General features: G+C 34.2%; 1 long non-coding RNA gene across 1 annotated transcript; it reads right to left on the bottom strand.

Moving 5' to 3' along the window:
- Positions 1–2,908: 2,908 nt before the first annotated feature.
- On the bottom strand, positions 2,909–17,707 carry LOC126877226 (uncharacterized). The gene is made up of 3 exons (XR_007694847.1): positions 16,717–17,707; positions 4,149–4,280; positions 2,909–3,522 (listed from the first exon to the last, which is right to left on the bottom strand). It is a non-coding gene; the product is annotated as an uncharacterized LOC126877226 (long non-coding RNA).
- Between the last annotated feature and the right edge of the window lie 5,132 nt (positions 17,708–22,839).

The raw sequence follows: 22,839 nt of genomic DNA, 5'->3' as shown, positions 1-22,839 counted from the left end.
AACGAGGAGGGTCTGGTAAATGGGTCGACCGTGGACGTTCAATCTTGTAAGAGAACAAACGGCGGCACCGTATCGTCGAGCATTTTTCTTTCGGTCAACAGCCATCCATTTTATATTTAGCACATTCGGTTGCGACGCTAAATTTTCGTTACACCACCAGTTGTTTCGTCTGAAATTCGCGTGACGTAAGTGCATTACACTCTCGCACCCGTCAGCCATTCCTGCGACCACTTCGCGTGCGTTAACTCGATAATGTTTCGTCTCTGTTACCTTGTCGCCGTTGCTGCTTGACACATCTCGCTTGCTGGACGACTGATCGATGAAAATTAAAACGGGACGCTGATTTACCGTATCGTTATTTTTGTGTCAGGTATTCTCTTTTTGCCGTTTCGGCGAATTATTTTCATTTCGAACTTTTCTAGTCTTATTGTTACGTCGATTCTTATATTTCAAGATCTAGTCTTGTACGTACGCTGGGGAGCGCTTTTATTTATTGATTCAACAAAGAATATCGTTGTAGGTGTTATACATGCGAGTAAAAGTAACGAAGTATGAGTAGTTTCACTGTAATGTTATTACATACTTCCTGATAATTTCTCGTTATTTATACCATAAGAAAGTATCAAAGAGGAACTCTTATCTCGAACGTGGATCTATTTGTCGATAATGCATGCGTGTAATACTCGAGTGTCGTTCATACAGCGTAAATATACGTGCAGATACGTAAACCTTTTATGATTTTTGTATCAAAGGCAGACCTGCTATAATACTCGCAAGTGAAATATAATTCTACGAAAGAAAATGGAGCAAAAGAGTTTCGTTGGTAATATATTCTTCCTTTTTCATCACAAGTTTCCTCTTTGTTGTGCTTCTGTTACATTATAATCCTGTTAGATTTACGCGCGTAAAATTTCACTTTGTTGCACTATATCTCATCATCGCCATCTGCCGAACACCTGTGAGAAACGCGGTTTACTTTGTCTCAAAGCGAGCAAACGTCTAATTTCACAAATTGGATTTTCATCAACAGCGAGAAGGGCATATGCGATGTAAAGGAGGCTGTAAGGGCTTCCTAGGGCTTACGGTGGTTGTCACGATGCCGGAAGTGGCGCCGAGCAGACACGTCAAGGGAGAATCAGAATCGCTATTGGGAAAACCATCACGAACATTTGTCCTTCCCGCCACCAAAATTCTATCTTCTGAGATATTTTTCGCGTTTCCGAGGTCATCGCCACTCTCCTTAACTTTGCCTTACGATGTATAATATCTCGATGTTGCGGTAGTTAGAAATTTGTATTAATTTGGAGAACCTTGCAAAAGTACGCAAATCTGCTACGATAGTCGGATAGAGAGTATCGGCAGAGATCTCTTCCTTTATCGTGAAACTCTCTCGGACAACTTAGATGCTACCAGATATCGATTCTCGCATCCAACCATTTCGTAATAAACGTAGATCATCCAAGAAATTTCTCAACTGTCATCCGTTAATTTCGCGCAACTTTTGCTTTATTTTAGCTACGTGGGAACCTATTAGTGCGCAAATGTTACCCCGAAAATGTTACTCCTCTGTGCCAAATATCGTTCACGTGTATAATCAAAGTTGCATAAAACCGCGTACAATTGCATCAGGAAATTTCTAATAATTTGCTCGTCTCGCAGGACGAAAACAGGCTCACGAAGGATCCCTCTGTCTTGGCTATCGAATGTACCGCAAGCACGTAGTTTCAAGTGTCCGTTCTCTAGAAAATTCGAAACAATTTATGGTCGATGGTCGAGTGAACGGTGCAACGGTCGAGTCGGAAAGATCAGAAAGACAAATCGTCATAGTTCGAACAGACCGGAAAGCAGAAACGCACTTCCATGATCATTTGTATCGTTGCTCGATCTGTTGCTGCTCAATGACCGACCAAGCTGTTGATTTTTCTTTTTCTGCGATGCTACTATACTCTACACTCTATGCTTTGTACCGTTCTTTTGCCCGCTATTTACCTTGTACGCGAACTTTTTATCGCTAGTGGATTGCAAAAATCCTTTTTTATCACGAATTTTACGCGACAATGCGTAGGTCAAGGTGGACGTAAGACAAAGGAAGGTGTAGATAAATAAGACAGGATGTATTTAAAAATAATAAGTTATTTATTACAGTTTATTTAATATGTATACAGGCTATTCGTATTATAGCAGCGATAGCTAGTGTTAAATTAACAATGACAGTTTCTATCGTAGTTAATATTATATTGGTTATTGGCCATGACGAAGGCGAATTTTGATAGCCCTGGTCGAGGTCGGTGGTCTGGATCTATAACAAATAATACTATATTAATATAGCAAAGAAATGTCGTAAATATCGATATCATTTGCAAGGCGATTCTTTTTGGGCATAGTGAAATTATGTTGATCAGTTTGTGGATATTAGGTTGAAATTAGATAATAAAGTTATAGATTTACCCGTTTTAAGGGATTGTTCAGGCGCCGTTAATTCACTGGATATGTCGCCCTGAAGCAGGATGTTTAAATTTTAGATCATATATTGTACTGATAGGAAGTATTTTATCGATACAATTATGAGTTTATTTGATTAAAATATCTAACGTAGTGTCTAGTCACCAAACGAATTAGTAGATCAGCCGTGAACAATGGCAGTAATTTGTATAATAACAAAGGATAAGCCAAATATAGCAGAATGACTCATCGGCTAGCGGGAGGTTGTGTCTAATTATCAAAAGCGAAAGAAATATGAAAGATCCTAGTTTGTAGGACTTGTTGACAATCAATGTCAACAATTTTTTCGTTTGGTCCATAGAATGTTTTGAGTGGGCTGTATTTCGACACACGAAATTAATAACGTAAATAAATCTTATATATTTGTTTCAAGAAATGATAGCTTGTTTGTGAGCGCTATCTTTAGACAGGTTGTTGAAAACTGGATGTTAATTCGGATTTTATATTTTCAATAACTTCGCATGAGTATTTTAGTCAAATCTAGCACGAATCGAACAGGTGAAAACAATCTATACGGCGTTCGTGCTGAGGTGGTATGGTGATAGGTGCGTAAGGAACTACTCTTGGTGTTTTTAACGAACAATAGTTTATTTAGAACTAATCAACAATCAGAGTTAACAATTAACAATTAACAATTACACTTAACAGACAACTGGTAACAACTAACAAATAACGATAGACACCGAGAGATCATTCGACGCGTTGCTATGCAAATAGTACCGAGGAGTTACACATTTAATGGCGTAAGACAGACTGCCTGTGCTTTTGTTTCGGATCGCGCAGATTCTTCCCTTCGTAGCCCATCGATATCCCCCACTAGCGTGCATTCATTAGATGTGCCGCCAGTGCTGGCACGTGTATGCTCTTCCGAGAATTCGGCGGAAAGAGTGTGAAGATATCGATGGTACATTGGGCACGTCGGTGTTGCGCTTTGGCGGCGTCGCGCTTTGCATCCGGAGCCGTTGAAAAGTTCCGTGGCCCGTGCCGCCACAGTGCTTGGCAGGTTTTTATTTTGTTTACCTAGTGGATCGGTATGATAGAGTTCGAGACATGTGGAAAGTACGGCTTCCAGGCAAGCAGGGGCTGATTCAGCGCATTAAAATAAGAAGAAAATTTCGTATAAACGTTTTCGAGTAGACGCTTGCTTTGTGTCACAGTACTTTCTTACCTATTTTTAGAGAAATTACTCGAATCGACCAGTTCCAGTTTCTATGGAAACGCGAATGCGTCGCGTCATAGATCGTCCATCTTGTTCGAACAGCTTACACGAATTTGTCGAAAATTTTGATCGTCACGTCAACTAACGTTTTATAAGTAAGAGATTTTAAACGTCCCCGTATTTAATAATCGAACGGATTCGGATCCGAAGAGCGTATTGGTCCGGAAATAAGGCCAGCACGATTTATCTATTTTCCAAGAAATCGTTCATCTGTGTAATGTTTAGCATCGCAAAATAAGCTATAAGCGGAACGTATGGTCATATTAGGCATATTATGTTATATAAAATTTTCTTCTTATTTCAGTATTCAGAATCAACCTCTGCCATATTTTCCACCTGTTCTGATTCACCTTGTATAATATATAAGAATGATAATTGCAAATATATTTATATAATAACTCTATGATAAGCGCTTAATAATACATACAGTGAACTTGTACAGAGTAACGTTTGCTGACTGTCGGAGGCACATTGTTGCTGTCTATGCAAAGACAAGTGCCCATTTCTTGTCGAAGAACTCCAGTCAATTCTAGCGTTTCACCCACATAAGTTTTCAACGCTGAAACATGAAAATATATAATCGTTATTTTTTAGCTTTGCCTCTATTTGATCTTCATCTTATCTGCTTACGCGCTTAATAATAGAACTAGGTTTGGTCTACGTAAAAAGTAACTTCTTTTTATTAAGACTCATATTTATTAGGATTTAATAAGATACAATTTATTAAGATACATGTAACGAAAGGCAGGAAGTAGTAACATTTTACGTGAATTTGCATGGATCGAATATGCTGATGTGCTTACGAATAAGAGAGTATTGATCGATAATTATTAAAACCAATTGTTTGTGACATGGGAATAAGCAAAAGTCATTTTTAAGTTTAAAGATCTTTAGTTTAGTATTGAAATGTGTTTAATGTATTTTAGCAAAAGTAGATAAAAGAGGAATATTAAAAACATTAAAAACTTAATATCTAGTTCTTGTATTGTCCAAAGTTGTGTTTTGAAGACAAAATTTGACAAAAATGATGCATATACAAATGCTATCTGTGGTCATTAATATATTTTTTCGTTATCGACAGAACATTTTCCCTTGATTTTATTGACATATTGGATTAATCACTTCTTTAAGTTACTCGTTGTTGAAACAACATCAAAATCGTATATTGTTTCATGCTAAAAAATCTACTAAATCCATTGACAGTGAAACGATATTTCGTATACGGTTCTTACAAGAATTATTATTATTTAAGACTTAGGAAAACGTATATACAGTAGCCACGCACATGTCACGTAAAATAACAAAATAAAAAAGGAATTTGAGGTAAAAAATAAAAAAAGAATACTTTATTTTTTTTCTAACATCAATACACTTTACAATCTACTTCCGAACTCTAGGCGTGACTTTCTAAGACTGACTCTTATGATTTTACTTTCGATCGGATCCGATTACTTTCTTTTGTCATCCCTCAACATCCCCACCGTCCATGCATTTGCTAGGCGTCCGCGATCGTTGCCACGTGCTTTTTCTTCTAGAACCTTCGGTGGAAGGACCGTTGGGATGTTGATGGTTCATTAGGCACTTCAGCGATATACATTGTCGCCGAGTGCTTTATCTCTATCGTGAGTCCGTCGGATTTGAAGTATGCCGGTCGTGACACACACTGTGCGTATTTCTGGCGCGCGTTTCCGTTCAGTGACAGTACTTCGGCGGACTGGATTGCCGAAGCGAAAGGGTTAAAAAAATACGATAAAATCACATGTAGCTCTCTATTTGTCTAGTCGCTTTTGTAGCAATATCACTATGTCCTCTGACATACTTGAGGTTTCTTACAATTCACAAATTAAATGAACAACTGTGCAAGCGAAATCGCTGCTGTAGAATCCCCGCTTCTGTAGAATCAGTCGTATGGATTTCAAAATTTAGTGTGTCGCCGGGATTAGCGTTATCCAAAGTACGCCACAGGAATAGAACATAAAGATATTTCTCAAAATTTGTTATTGCTGGTATGATATTGCTGAAATACAAGGCTGCAGTTTCTTAATGTCGTCAAAACATTCAGTTCTTTTTTGGTCAGTCACTTTTCGCGTGTGTCACGACCGGCATACTTCAAATCCGACGGACTGACCATAGAGATAAAGATGTGGCGGCACTCGGCGACAATGTATATCGCTGATGTGCTTAATGAACCATCAACATCCCAACGGTCCTTCCACCGAAGGTTCTAGAAGAAAGAGCACGTGGCAACGATCGCGGACGCCTAGCAAATGCATGGACGGTGGGGATGTTCAGGAATGACAAAAGAAAGTAATCGGATCCGATCGAAAGTAAAATCATAAGAGTCAGTCTTAGAAAGTCACGCCTAGAGTTCGGAAGTAGATTGTAAAGTGTATTGATGTTAGAAAAAAAATAAAGTTTTCTTTTTTTATTTTTTTACCTCAAATTCCTTTTTTATTTTGTTATTTTACGTGACACGTGCTTTGTATTGCTCTGTCGAATTTGAAAGTTTCTATTACGATAGCGGATGGTGCGAAAGACGCAAGTTTCTAGTATTTTAGAGATGTCTGAACGTCAGCTGCGTGATTATGTAACAAAAAATGGAGATATCCATTGAAATATTTTAACACGCAAGAGATTTCATGTTAAGACAATACACGCAAAGTAAATACACACGAATATAATAGTATATCCCTTTCGATGTCATTCGATTTTTGTGTCATTCATTTTTTCCCCGATATATTTGAGCGATTCGAGATAAACAGGATACACTTCTAAACAATTCCTCTCAAAAGTGGCAGGAATTAATATTTTTTCTACTGAAAACAAATAACTCTGGAAATATTGAAAATGTAAAAGAATAGGAAGCTTAAAATCCGTTCACTTGTCGATGCAATGAGCAGAACAATACATATTTGCGATAATAAGAAGAATATCTCTAATGATACTTTTAATACATCAAAAGGCAAATACTATAAAAAGATTCGACGCGCTCTTTGAATACAGCTACTATCAAGATGTATAAACATTAGTACACATAATTAGCCTAGATCGTGTCGAAGTAGTAAGTACGTATGTACTTTTGACGAATTTTTAAATTCAAAATTCTTTTGAAATCACGTTTAAAATACAGTTATTCTTAGAATATGATTTAAAATATAATCTTCTTTTTACTTTTTGCGTAATTTATTACGTAAATCATTACTAAAGAAAGTTACTTTCCAGTTGTGTTACAAAGTAATCCACTTTGTACACAGGTATGTAATAAATTGCCAGAAACTTTGATGAGAACGAACTTTTTATTAAAAAAAGTGACATCTTTCATGTATGATTTCCTCTTCAATCTAATATTTGCTTGGTAGTAGTATATCAAATATTTTTGAGCTAAAAGTAAGTAATAAATATTCGGTAGGTTTATATGCGGAATGCATAAATAATTGTTATGAGTATTGAAAGTATTACATTTTTCTGTCTACATCGTTTCGGTTCAATTTGGAAAATCTTATTCTGCGTGTGCAATTAATACCAGCAGCATGTCAACTCTAAAGTTTCATATCACGAAAAGAGTTTATGCAAAAGACGAATAAGAGTTAAGTTTGACATCGAGTAAAGAAAACCCAATTTGAAATTGATCTAACAGTGTTTTTCTAAATTATTTCTAGGTATTGTTCAATTTGTTCTTTTCTCAATATTGTTGGATTTAATTAACGCAGCGTCATATTTACGCTAATATCTGCTTGTTAAGCATAATTTTAATATATAATAACATGATCTATAACTCTTTACAATTTATATTTTATCATGGCATATGTTTTAGAATATTCTCCGGCTTCTTGTAATTTTTATTCATACCTATTCCACGTGTATCATGTTTTCTTTATTAACTTGAAACGTTTTACACGCACAGGTGTACGCGAGTACTATCAATTACACGTACATACAGAACTTCCTCAAGCTAATATTATCAACTCTAGAGCTATTAATAAATGTTCATAAAGGGGATACTTCTTCGCGACATGTAGTTTAATAGTTTATTAACACATTGACTGCCACGCGTGTTTTCAAAAAAATCTGCGTCAGGCCACGCGTACAGCAGTACCAAGCGTTCTCTGCTAGGTGCTCCTATCGATATTTTAGTAATGCGAATCGCTCAAGTGATGGTCTCAAGAATGATCTTTCGTTTCGCTTGTTCGCTACATTAAAACCGCTAGCTGTTGTCGAATATAACGAAGGAAAGTGTGGTATAGATTATTCCGATCAAATGGTTTCTTATGCCACCACAATTAGAAAAGGAATCAAATGTTACAGAAAACTTGGCATTCAATTCCTTCTGGGAATTTCTGTTGTAAACGCTTTGACGGTTTACAAAATTGCAATAAGGAAAAATATAAATATTGGAATATTGTTATTCTATAAATTTATTATTATTATGTTATTTTTATTTATTATTATTATTTATTATTATATACTGTTATTTTATAAATTCAGAAAGATAGTTATATCCACTGTATATACTACGTACATATATGTATAAAATATATGATTGTTTAGGAATATCTCTCTACTTTAAACTGTTACTAGCAAAGATACTTTGCAAGTAGCATTCTTATATGTTGGATTACAAGCTATTTCAATTAGCCTTGTAGTGAATATACTGTACAATATTTGTAATTTTAGCGAATGTCGTGATATTGTTCTGTAGGAGTACCAAAACATAGTTATCTTCTATTAGCAAATAAAATTCTATTTTTGATGAAATTTAGTAAAAAATATTAAAGTATCCGAGGAACAACTTCTTTTGCCTGCAAAAGTCACTTTGAGCAGGTGAAATCGAATCCTCAAGATTTTGATTAACTTGTGATGATCCGAGATACAGTAAAACTTTGCATCGCTCTATTGAAAAATATTTGTGCGCTAGGAATAAATCTCGAGTAAATAATGAGTTTGCTATTTTAAAGATAAAACGTGTAACAGGCATTACATGTAAGAAATACAATGCGGGCAAAATAACAGCTCACTTAACATTTCTGTTAATTTCTAAATACATAGGATTTTTCACCAGATATTAGCGCTTTTATTGGAACAAACAAATGAAAATTAACAATTCCGTGTAACATATTTCGGAGCCATATTGATCTGATATGTCAAACATATACATTGATATTTCGAAAATTAAAAATTATTTTCTAGAGTTGACATGTTGTTTTTCAGGTAAGTAAAATGTTTTTTAATGTATACTATATCTAATTTATTAAGTGTAATTACCAGTTATTTGCCCCACTTTTATAATTTCCTTTGTATATTACATACATTATAATCTAAAACGTATTTGTTCAACGTATTTGTCGTCTAATACCGATGATTTAGTCATAGACCGAATTTCTTTTACCTGTAAGTTCAATATTTTGGCAACTGAGACTAAATTAGAAGGTGTCCGTTTAATTTTTCTTCTACCTTTTCCCATAGAAAAATGTCTGAAAGTCCAAAACAGAAAAGAGAGAAATGGTCAGAGGAGAACATGAATGGGGCTTCGAAGCTACTCCTCAAAAATAAAATGGCCCAAAGACAGGTCACTGCAGCTTTCAATGTTTCAAAAACGACGAATGTGAAGTCTGGGCACACGTCGAATGCGCAGATCAAGAAAATATTAAGTATTTTCCATACGATATACATAAAAATCAAATTTGAATAAGAATATGTATACTGACATCTAGAGGACTTTTTTAAACATTATTAACCATTTAGAGCAAAAGATCAAATAATTAAATAATTGATCGGTACTGGACGACAATTTTTCGTTTCCTAGAAATTCCGACATTACTATTCTTGCACATTGTCAATTCGTCAATTCGTATTATTGAATTTCATAAAATTAATTTTCCTACTTTTATCAAGTTCCATTTGTGCTATAAAGTCACTTTGTAAATTTTCATTTTTACCAACTCTAGCACAAGGTACTGTGCGACTCTCCCCTGCATCTTATTTTGTATGTGATTCGAAATCCAAATTATTCGATATTTTTCATACCAAACTACGATAAAGATTCTTAACAACTTCTGCAAGATTACCTATACTAGCATTTATGACGTTCCTGTCTCACAAGATCAATAACCAAGCCTTTTCCTCGATTCTTTTTCTCTGATGAAACGTTAAATAGTTTTCTTCCTTCTTTCTGTCCGGATGAATTTTATCTTTTTCGTAGGTCATTGATATCTGGTCGCTTTTTTAAATTACTTTTTCCGTAGTTTTCATGTCACAATAAAGAGATTAAAAAATGCTGGATCAAAATTCTTAATGCTTTTCTCACCCACTCCGTACTGTTATCTTTCTGTTCATGTTCAAAATAGCGAATAGAGGTACATATAGAGGCGAATACCTCTGTGTTTAGTCTATTGACACCCCCTCCCTCTCGCCCCTTGATGAGGTTGACTCGTGTTAGATTACAATATCAGTTTGCCTAACAATCAGAACTACATGGAATTTTGGGGATATACAGGCTGAGTCTTCAACAGCAAACCACCTGAATAATTCTTTCAATTTTTTAAGACGCAGGGAAATGTTTGAAACAAAAGTTGTTTGGTTTCGAGGAGGCTATTACGCGATGGAAAAAGTTTTTCTCAGATGGACGCGTTTACGAGTTTTAAAGAACACTTTAATAGGCTTCGTTTTTTTTTTTAAGTGCAGCCGTGTAGTTTTGAATACCTATTTGTCCCATTGTTGCTCTTTTGAAGACGGATTTAAATATCGCGGTCATTTAAGGTCACTCAAGGTCATAAAACGTAGTAAAATAGTCCAATCGAACGTAATGTTTCAATATTCCGAAACAAAGGAAAATGGATTTACCATTTTCAAGATAAGCGGCCCGTTTATAAAACACCATTAAACTAGGAGACGCAATCAATTGGAGAAAAGATAAATTTTCTGTGACTACTTATCGTACTCGAATTCGACTCTACATCTTCGTTACTTTGTCGAAACTGATAACATTAACAAAATATTTAAAAAATGTCAAAATCGGCGGTATCTCCTTTTTTTGTAAATATTTACCGGCTATTGAATCCATTGATTCTCGATTGCCTTATCTGTTTGCTTGTGTATATCTTTTATATGTCGGAGATGAAAGGAAAGCCGAAGCCTTTCCTTGGAAATTTTGGGAACATCCTCTAGTACGTTAGCCTAGATTTTATTATACTTGTAATTGCTTAAGATTTGTAATAAGCGAGATTGGGTTCGAGGTGACAATCGGTCGCTGAACGTAGCCACGGTCACGGGATGGATGTTTTATCTAACGGAGGTCTGGAGTGGTTGTATGTGTTTTCCGAGAAATGTGGTTGTGGCGGCATGCGGCCTCGAGAGCGGGCCTAGCCACGTGTGATGTTGCCTCGGAGGTGCCGATGCAATGGGACATACATTGTATTAGTAATCAAAACTCCAGGTAGAAATTGCCTAGCAACGGCGTTTGGAACTTTCTCGATGCTTCCAACGAGTGTGCCTAGCAACGGCGTTTGGAACCTTCTCGATGCTTCCAAACGGGTATAGAAAACAAAATGCAATCGTACAGGGAGAAAAATCTCCACGAGGCTGGCATTCTTGCGATTGCCTTGGAGAGTGATACATCGAGCATTTTCGACGATCGCATTTGCGTCTAAGTTAGTTTCGCTTAGTAAGGAGTTATCCCGGTGACCGTGGATTCGTTTGAACTCAAACATTGCTAATAGTATTATTTAATTTAATTATTCGTAGATCGTATTATTCATTAGGCTTAGTGTTTGTTAGACTTATTATTAGTTGTACTTATTATTTGTTAAGCTTAGTGATAGACCTGTATATACGTGTAAATAAAATCTCGGCTTTGTGAAACGATGGCTAGTCCACATGAAGAGTCGTCGCGCGCCCAAAATTCGAATCGTGATCCGACATATATATACATAGATGGATACACAAATAAGTTTCGTCTATGGCGAGATCAATTTAGCCACCTGAGTAACCAGCTATCTTTCGAATCAACAGATACAATACCGATACAATGATACGACATGCGATGTACATACTCGAAACGTTACAGATTGAATCAATGAATTAATGAATTAATGAAGAGTAGCTGCTAATCATTGGTAGGATACACGCTTGTTAAAGATCGAAGATGTCCCTGAATTAATTAGCTTTGAAATTAAAAGGTTAGGTATGTGGGAGATTTTGCGTTTGAGGAAAATTATTCGAAGATAGCAATATGGTTGATGATACGGAAGTGTAGGGGTAATAGGGTGAATGCACCGAGCAATGTACAATAAACAATTGATAATTGGTAATAATGTATAAATAATTCGTAACGATTAAGAATAGAAGCAGATAGTAATATTTAATTAGAACCCATGTTTTTTGTTTCAACTTCCAATTTATGTTCCTTTGATAGCAAAAACTAAAATAGAATTGATTATAATAAATTTTGAATATAGAGATTGAAAATTGAAATGGTTTATCAATTGGGCTGATTTCAAACTAATCTCGTAAAAAAGTTGTAAAGAGGGGAAATATAGCTTTAAGAAATACGCAATTAGTCGAGTGTTTACGGTACGCGCCAATAACAAGACAAGCTTTTGACTTTTGGAGAAGTTGACTGTAACAAAAATATATTATATTATATTATATTATATTATGTTATATATTATATTATATATTATAGCTATAATTTTAGCAGATACTGTTTATCTATTTCGTTTTGCGTGTATTAACGTCCTCATGGTGTATCGTATAGTAATTAATGCATCAGATTATATACATATCGGTGTTTGTAGGTAACACGTTATACAGAGTGGAGAAGCAGCATCAAATTGTCACGATTGCAAAATAAAATGAGTGAACGGCTGGTGAACGAGCAAAATACTCGTACAATAACAAGTGAATGTAAAGGGAGCTCTAAATTCCAAGAAATTCCATTTTATCAGCCGAACAAAATGTATAATCTGATAATGTTTTGAGGATAGTAAGTTAGGCAGGCGAAAAAAATAGGTGTTAACGATCAAGTATAACAGATACAGTAGTAAATATTCAACAATTTTTCAACCGTAATGTATTTATACACAAATCTGCGTACTTTGTATCAAAGTTTCTGTTGAAAATGACAACGTGAGTTCGTGCTCGCCATCCATATGCAGATGCGTTAGTGATAAGAAATAGTAACTAGAGGATGATGCTAGTTACAATCGATAGATTTAATCGATAGGCTTAAGATGCTTTTTTGTTTTTATCCCTAGTTTTTGTAAGCGTGTGCAATAAAGGCTTTTTTTGGCTCAGAACGGTGTAATAGATTTATCCATTCAATAAAATAATAACTACTCTGATCTTACCTCTGAGTATAGAAATAACAACAGTTTCGATACATATATTTTTATGTACAGCATGTATAAAAAGTGTCAGGGCGTATAAGTGTCCACTAGCGTGATTTCGGAGGATCGGAGCCTCTGGATCGATTGATTCATGCAAAATTTTGTAAAAATTGACGTTTGCTGGCACCGTATGCTACTTAGCACGAGGATCAAATGGAACTTTACTGGGAAAGTATATTTGGATACCATGATGTGCAAGATATTATTCTTGTATATGTAGGATTTGTATACATTTTAATCAATTTACTTTTTTTAATCAATTTAATCCTCATTTTATCAATAAATCCAATTATTTTGCCATCTATCTCTATTACCGACTATCGAATTGTTCGTTGTTCCAAAAATGTGTTGCGCGCAATACTGGACACTATTAAATAAATTTTCATTTAAATAATTGTTTAAATGTTAAAAGACAAATAAATTATTTGCAATTTCAACAAGTTTAAATATATTATTTAAAATAATGAGATTAATTGTTATTTACAAATTTTATTTTCTATTATTCTAAAAGAAAGCTAATAAAATCAGAATCTTTGTTTGAAAGTCTTTTTTCACACAGTAGATAATTCTGTAATAATGTGAAATCACACTGATTGCTCCATTCTGTTTATCACGGGCTATCCCACCTGCTAACGAAAACTTGTTGTTTTCTCGTTAATGTCACATTGCTTACTTTCTACCTGACTGCGAAATATAAACTTGTTGCGAATAATCTCGATGTAAGACCCAATGGAATTTCAACGTCATTTCTCCAGAAAACGGTTCAATTGCGACTCATAGCTTATTTTGAAAAGTTGGCAAGTTGGTCCTCGCGATGAGTAGACGTTTGTAAAACTGTATCATCTAGAGTTGTAGAATTAGGTTGTAGAATCCGGTCAAATAAGTGTATTTTTTATATACTCTGTACATATACAGGCTTTTCCAGAATAATTCCATACCGCCAGACAGGATAAGACGTCAAACAAGAAAAAAAAAAACATTTTTCATTTTTCCAGCTTATTTTTGCGCGTAAACTTTTTTTATTTAAAACTAAAGTTTGAAATAGTTGTAGATACTCTGTCACACTGAACGTATTTCATTGTAAGCTAGCTCAAGCAGAAACAAAGCCTTATACAAGAAAACTTCATCCTCTTCCTTTGACTTACTTTTGCATACAGAAAAATCTGCAGTCTAAGTGTGCTATCCTGAGATTCCTTGATTATACATATCTTTTCTAAATATTTCGTTTCTGTTAACAAAACTTCCATAAATGATAAAGTGCAGGTATTCCTAAAGGAAAAAAATGTAAAGAAACTAAAATTAACGCCCAAACACCCAAAATTTCAACATTAACCCGCCATATATATATTGTTAAATATGTAAATTCGCACGTTCGTGGGGAGACGCGATCTCGAGGAAGCGCGCCAACGGGAGTCGTAAATTCCCGTTGCAATTGATTAATCGACGCCACGAATCGTTCGATCCCTTATTTCTTGTGGGATAATAAGGGTAGTTAAATTGACGATAACGCTGCTATTAACAGGTTATTATATATGTCGGAGATAAAAGGAAAACCGGAGCCTTCCCTTTGCAATTTTGAGGAAGCCTTCTAATGCTTTAGCCTAGATTTTATCATAACTGTAATTAAGCAATTGTCATTTGTAATTGTTTGACATTTGTGAAAGCGAAAGTGGGTTCGAGGTGACAACTGGTCGCCGAACGTAGCCAGGGTCACGGGATAAACGTTTTGCCTGACGAAGGTGTGGATCGGTTGTATTGTTCTCCCTAGAAATCACATAGAATTGTACTTTAGAGATGCTGATATAATGGGACACACGTTGTATTAGGAATCAATCTCCAGACAGAAACAGGTCGTCCCATATAACGTAATACGTTATACCGTCATACCATATAACGTATTACGTTATAACGTTATAACGTTATAACATATAACGTAATACGTTATAACGTTATACCATATAACGTAATACGTTATAACGTCATCCCATAAAACGTAATACGTTATAACGTCATACCATTTAACGTAATACGTTATAAAGTTATATCATGTAAAGTAATACGTTATAACGTTATACCATATATCGTTACATATGTCACGACCGGCATACTTCAAATCCGACGGACTGACGATAGAGATAAAGCACTCGGCGACAATGTATATCGCTGAAGTGCCTAATGAACCATCAACATCCCAACGGTCCTTCCACCGAAGGTTCTAGAAGAAAAAGCACGTGGCAACGATCGCGGACGCCTAGCAAATGCATGGACGGTGGGGATGTTCAGGAATGACAAAAGAAAGTAATCGGATCCGATCGAAAGTAAAATCATAAGAGTCAGTCTTAGAAAGTCACGCCTAGAGTTCGGAAGTAGATTGTAAAGTGTATTGATGTTAGAAAAAAAATAAAGTTTTCTTTTTTTATTTTTTTACCTCAAATTCCTTTTTTATTTTGTTATTTTACGTGACACATACATCGACACTCTGTGTTACCACAGATTTTATACGAAATAGTGAAATTGGAAATTGAATACTGTATTCAGAGTGAAAATATAATGCTATATGGAAATGAAATAGCACTTCAAAGACTTGATAGATTTCGTTAATAAAATAAAGCAAAATAAATCTTTAATTCACTCACTACGAATTTATGGTATTGATTAAAATCAATGAATGTAGAGTTACTTTCGATTAAGGGTACAACTGTTATAAATTAAGAGCATAATTACATTGAATTAATGGGAAAATGTTGTTATAAATTATTGGTATAACTGTTAAGAATTAATGATGTAATTGTTTTAGATTAATGGCTTAAATGTTATAAATTAATGGCTTAGAAGGTATAAATGAATAGCTTAAATGTTATAAATTAATAGTTTAAATGTATAAAATAACAGTTTAAATGTTGTACATTATTGGCTTAGATGTTGAAAGTTAATAGCTTAAATGTTATAAATTAATGGCTTAAATGTTATAAATTAATAGTTTAAATGTTATAAATTAATAGCCTAAATGTTATAAATTAATAACTTAAATGTATAAAATAACAGTTCAAATGTTGTAAATTAATGGCTTAGATGTTGTAAATTAATAACTTAAATGTTATAAATTAATAGCACAAATGTTGTTGAGAATTGTGGATCTTTGAAGTCGAAATAATGTTATAAGAACACTAAATTTATACTGAGGATTAATTTTAAAATAGTAATATATTTATTTCATGGACGATTTCTTATATATTCATCGATACATACTTGCACGCGTCTCAGCACTTTCTTCTATACCCGACTGTTAACCGACTGAACAGTTTACATTCATCTGTTTTCGAGACGCCGCGCACACACATACATCCACACGCTGATGTTCACATACAAGTATCTCTACTACACATTTAACCCAGTCCAACACAGAAAATTATACATATCTCAACAAATGTTATAAATTAATAGTTTAGACGTTATAAATTAATTGCTTATATGTTATATATTAATGGCTTAAATGTTATAAATTAATAGCTTAAATATTATAAATTAATTTCTCAAGTATTGTAAATTAATGGCTTAGACGTTATAAATTACTAGTTACAATGTTGTTATTTGAAAATTTTTTTTATTTACCTTATATTTAAATTCTTCTTGGATGTTCACTGTCCGGAATTTCAGGCACGAAAGAGCTCGCGCGCGACTTCCGCGTTCCTTATATATCTTGACAAGGTGTCGAGATGTCAATCAAACGTTAACGATCTCTTGACATAGCAAAGGACGGGTTTTCCATTGTAACAAAATCAAATTGAACAATTTCTTAATTTTTATCGTAAATTGGCGCCTTCGACGATTTAATACGGTATCCATTTTTATCATTTTAATAGTTTCTACAAACTAAGACTAAATTCACACCTCCTTGATACTAGTTTTCGACTATCAATTAGTTTGAACAAAAAGGGAAAAGAGCCTAACGGCAGTCGATGACGTTACTGTGAAATATGTTATGGTATTTAAATAATCAGCCAGATAAAATTCATATTAATCATTATATTATATTATTGATATTCGTTCATTTACTCGTGCTAATTACAAAATAAAATGTTCTCTTTCCTTGAATAACACCTACATCACCGTCTGCGATATTTAAATTTCTTATTTAATGCTTATTTAAAAGTCAGGTACCTTTTTAATTCCTCTCAAGTTGAACGAGTAAATTTACTCGTTATAGTTGTAACATAAAATGGCTATTTTCTTCAATACCACTTGCATCGCTGTACGTGATACAAATATTAATTATGTATCGAATAATATGTACCAATTGGCTGTAATCGCGGTTAGGTATTTCTTCGTTTGATCTATCAAGAGATCTATTAGGCTATTAGCGAAAGACTTATTGATTCCTCAAAGATGTATCTTAACTTAAATCTTAAAGATTAACTAAATGATTATATTTGATTAGTATTCGACAGTGTCTATCATATTCAGCCATCTTCTTTTATAATTGATACTGCTCGGATCAATTATTTTATAATAAATTGCAGATTATGCCACGGTATATTATAAGATATTTGTCTATAGCTCTTTTTTTCTAATTCATTGATTTTATTATTAGTCTCGTTGGTTTTTCCTGCGAGTATCTGCTGTACGTACATTGGAAATACATAATGGATACGTACATTATATATATATTTTAAAATATAAAAATAAAAAATTAACAATACTATTATAAATATTGCTATTATAATTAATTAATAATAATTTAATTAGATAATTAAATTAAAATAATTTACAAATATTTAACGTAATAAAATAAAATTTTTTAATAAAATTGATAAAAATTGAATTATCTTGTATATAAGTATATATTAATATATAATTATTAATTTTAAATATATTAATTTTAAAATCTTTATACATACATTTAATTTTATAAAAAAATTAAAATATAAATATAAATATTTTAACTTTAAATTGAAAAAATGTATTATATATAATTAAATATTTATATATAAAAATTAATATAAATTATAAATATTTTATTATCTTGAGATATATAATTAAATTATTATTAATAATAGGTAATATTAATTTATAATTATTTATTTATTTATATATATATATACGTCGGGTTTACATTAGAATTAGGGTTAGGGGCGTGAAACGAATCTTCGTTTGGGTTACACGTTGTCGTTATGCAATAGAGAAGACATTGGGTAGTGCAAATACGATTACCATAGAACCGGACAAGTAACCGTGGTAATTAGATACTCGAGAAACTAATGACAATGATCCTAGGTTCAATAACGAATCCGCGGACAACGGGACGGTAGTCGTACGCACTCGCAAAAAATCTAAGTCGGATTCTGTGTTAATATTCGCTGACCGTAAGGAGTTAATCCTTTTTTGTCGATGAGACCGCAAGAGAGAGAGAGAGACTTTCCGACCCGGTGATACCCCAGAGGAAAAATATGACGGGGTGTGTCTAAGGACACGAGATCATCGGATTCGTCGGGGACATCCTACGTTCGGAAAGTAAGGGAAATTGACGTTGCTGCTAATTGGCCAATCTCCATATCGGTAGTTAGAAAAGGATGCTAGCCGCCCTTGAGGGAGGGTTGCTAGTGGGAGACGTCGTTCGTGGAAAAATAGGTCTCTCCTGTCTTCCCGTAACTGGGACAAAGACTGTGTATCTGTTGAAGGATTTTAGGTAACTAGATATTAGTGTTTATGACGGTCCTCGGGCTAGCCGATCACGTACTGTGGAGACGCGTCGACATCTGGTAAACATCCTGCCCGGAGAATAGGATCTGCGTGTGGCGAGCTACGGGACAGAAACCGTTGGAATGTTTACTGCCATGTACCGCTACAAATCTTTCTTTTAAGGAGAGCTATAGGATTACTTAATGCCTTTGTTAGATGGAGAGTTCGTCCCGTTGACCGTGTGACACCAATTACCTCTCAGAGAAAAGACAGCGACTCCCGACTGTCGGACCCCAACGCCGCGACGCATCTTAGTCCCCATCAGACATAAGGCCCCAACCCCGACTTTCGGACTCCTTGGAATCCACACCAAACCCCCCAACATCCCCAAGCCAGGGTGTATATAAGCCGAGACTTCACCCAGCCCGGGGAGTTCTCGTTCTAGTTGCTGTTCTTGTACAACACCCCTTTCTCTGTTCAACGTTATTCTACTGTAAGTGCCAAAGTCATAATAAAGTTCGATAAAAGAGAATTAATAGTTGGGCTACGACTCAGCTTTCTTTTCTCTCGCAACCCAAGTATCCATTTTACGTGACATTTTGGCGATCCGTGCCAGGATCCATCAACTTCAAGAAAACGAAATTACGCATTTCGGCATACGTGCATCATTGAAGATTGAGGGATCAGCGGACCTCTGCAGATCAGCTCACTTTGCGTGAAAACGACTTCTACGGAAAGCGGACTACGGTCATCACCAAAATTGAAACTGGTCACGAAAAGAAGAATATTCAGGTAAAGAACTGGATTCTTTTAAATATTATCGTACTCGTCGCAATAGCTTCGCTAGTACAGACTCCAACAACAGTACAATAACCACTATGAGCAAAAAATCAGAAGACACATCTTCTGTTAGCCCTATGGCTACTGGTGTGGATCCAAGTATTCGGGCCATACTAGACGCTATGCAGAAGCAGAACGAAATCAAGTTAAGAAAACTGTTAAAGGAGACTATTAAAGCAGCGACTAGTCGGAGTTATCAGGGTAGTTTAGTTTCTAATAATTTGAACAAAAGCTTGGAGAAAACAGACGTTACTGTAGGAAATGAAGAAATGGTTTTGAAAGAATTTTCAAAAGAATTGCAGTCTAATGTAGAAAATTCTTATGAAAAGAAAGTATCAATTGACACCGCTTCACAGGATTATATTTTCATTAAAACAGACTTAATGTTTGATGTCAATAGCTCAACAGAATACCAGAAAGAGTCTGTGAAACGAAGGAAAGAAGATATTGCAGTATTGTATAATGATTTGTCACCATCTTCGTCACAAGATACTCAAAATTTACAAGAATGGTTTGACAAAAAAAGTAAAAGTTTAGGAGAAGCAGAAAAAGATCATAACAAGAAGGATAATATTTCAATGAGAAATATTTTGGACGGCGATACAAATAAAAAAAACCAAATTGAAACGAAGGAATTAGAAGCAGTTAGTAAATCAACTGCTGAAAATGATACAAAATCAATAGACAACGTTGAACAAAATATATCATTAGAATCCATACAAAAAGCAAGAGATAATGCTTACAATAATGAACATTTGCTTATAGAAGAAGACCAAATGATGACAGCGAAAAATGCGTGTGACACTACAGAATCAAAAACTTCAGCAGATCTTATGTCGAGAAAATTAGATGCTAATACACAAGAGAAGTCTTTAGAGAATAAAGATGACAAGAATCCATCTCCATCTATGTTAGATAGTAGTAAACGGAGCAGTCGTTATAATGTTGCTGCAAAGCCTGCTACTTCGCCAAAATTTGAAGATATTGTTTATAATCAAACCAGACAATCAAACACAAATAAAATTTTGCGAAGCGCTTTAAAGACGAAATTAATCGAAGACAAGTCTGAAATAATTAATAAACAAAAGGCATCGGAAAATGTAGAAAATAAATTTGCCAAAGAAGAAAAAAGAGGTGTTAAACAAAAATCAATTTCAGATAATGAAAACGAAACAACTGATACTCGTCAACGAAGGGAAGTTCTTTTAACGAACACAGCTAGTGATAGCGATAGGTATAAATCTGTAGAAAATGATAATGCAGTAACGGGTGTAATAGCAACTGATGAAGCGAAACATAGAGGCAGACCTAGGAGATCGGATAAAGTCGAAGTTAAAAAAGATGAAGATACAAGGAAGATCCTACAAAATGAGAAGGGTGGATTAGAAGAACAAAGAAAACTCGAAGAAGATACAAAAGAAGAAACTGCAGAGACAGAAGTCAATTCAAAAGGTATATTAAATAATAAGTGCGATTTACTTGATACCGAAAGAGCTATTGAAATTAATGATACGGTTCAAGATATTAAATTTACTGAAGGTAGAAGCCGCACTCAAAATGATATGGAAGATGTAGTAGAAGATTCACAAGAATTATCTAATAAAAGTAAATTATCAGAAATAAGGATTGCACTTAACAAAATTGAATATACAAAAACTATTTTACGGAATAAAAAGAATTCATTAGAAAGAGAAAGAGGCGTAAGGGAAAAGAAGAAAATGTACAGACAGAAATTATTTAAAAAAATATATCAGATGATAAATGTGATTTGCTTTAGAAAAAAAAAATATTATCCACAAACTACATTAGGAATTTATCTATTTTAGTGAGGAGAAAGAGAAAGGATAGAGGAGTTGATCAATAGACTGTGGCTTTTGAAGCGTTTATGAAAAACTTACAATTTTAATAAAATATTCAATGTAAAGTCTTTGTTATAATATTCAAATAAATAGATGAAAAAATACTGAATTTGCATAATTACTCATGGCTTATTGATCAATCATGCGACTCGTTCAGAGGTAACTCGAGTTGTAAAGGCGACAATTTATTAAAAATGGTATATCTGACGTACGATACATTTGCTCATGTTAAACTATTTAAATAAGTATAAAAATCACGCGAAAAAAAATCTACTGAAAATAATGTTGAACTAGTTAATAATAATAAATCATATAGTGAAACACAAACCTTAAATCAAGATTTTAAGTTCAAAAAAAAAAAAAAGAAAAAAAAAGAAGAAAGAAGTTGATAAAATGACAGCAACATGTAGCAGCAGGCGAGAGAAAATAAGCCAAATTTCTAAAAGAAGAAACGATGCTCAAAAACTCGAAATTTCTCGAGTGGATATGCTAAACAACGAATTTAATGAACAGTTGAAAGAACGTGAAACAGCAATAGAAGACTTACATCAAATGTTAAAGCATCAATCGGAAATTCATAAAGTTACCTTAAATGAAGCAAGTTTGAAAATAGGAGAACTCTCTGATAAAATTAAATGTTTTAAAGGAAAAGATAGCCAGATACCGAAACGTAATGAATTACTCGAAGAAGAACAGAATAAATGGAGAAGTTTAGAAAACATGATTACAGAAAAACTTGAAGAAGAAAAATCCCGTTAGGAAACAGCTGAAGACGAAGTGAGAAAGCTTTCCAAATATAACGAGCAACTTCTAAAAGATTATCAAGAAATCCATAAAAAAAAAGAGAGAGAGAGAAAGGAAATACGCTGAGGTTGTTCATCATAATCACAGGTAAAGAATTAAACATGTACCTCAACTGAAAGATAAAATCAATCGACAGGATTTATATGCGAAGAACATAAGAACACAATATATAGAACAGCACAAGATGATCGAAAAATTGAGAGCAAAAGGAAAACGTGTGCATAATAAAGGTAAAGAGAACACATAATGTATCTCCACCAGGGGCATGATCCAAAATTAAATAATAAAATAAAAGGTTTTGTTACTGAAAAGTTAGAGAGATTTCATGACAACAAAAGCATTGCCTGTGCAGAGTGCAGTGTATCAATGTGCACTAAAAATGCAAGCAACGTGACGATTACTTTTAGAACACCACAAGCACCACGAAAACACAATCAAGACCAAACAAGATCAAGTTCAAAAGTGAAGTTACGCGAGCTTATTACTGCTAACGACCAAAAATTGAATTACGATCCCGAGCATCAACTCGCTGATCCTCAAGTAGAATGTTCCG

The sequence above is a fragment of the Bombus huntii genome, unplaced genomic scaffold (genome assembly GCF_024542735.1).
Source record: "Bombus huntii isolate Logan2020A unplaced genomic scaffold, iyBomHunt1.1 ctg00000135.1, whole genome shotgun sequence".
Lineage (NCBI taxonomy): Eukaryota > Metazoa > Arthropoda > Insecta > Hymenoptera > Apidae > Bombus > Bombus huntii.
This window is presented reverse-complemented; position numbering and strand designations above follow the sequence as displayed.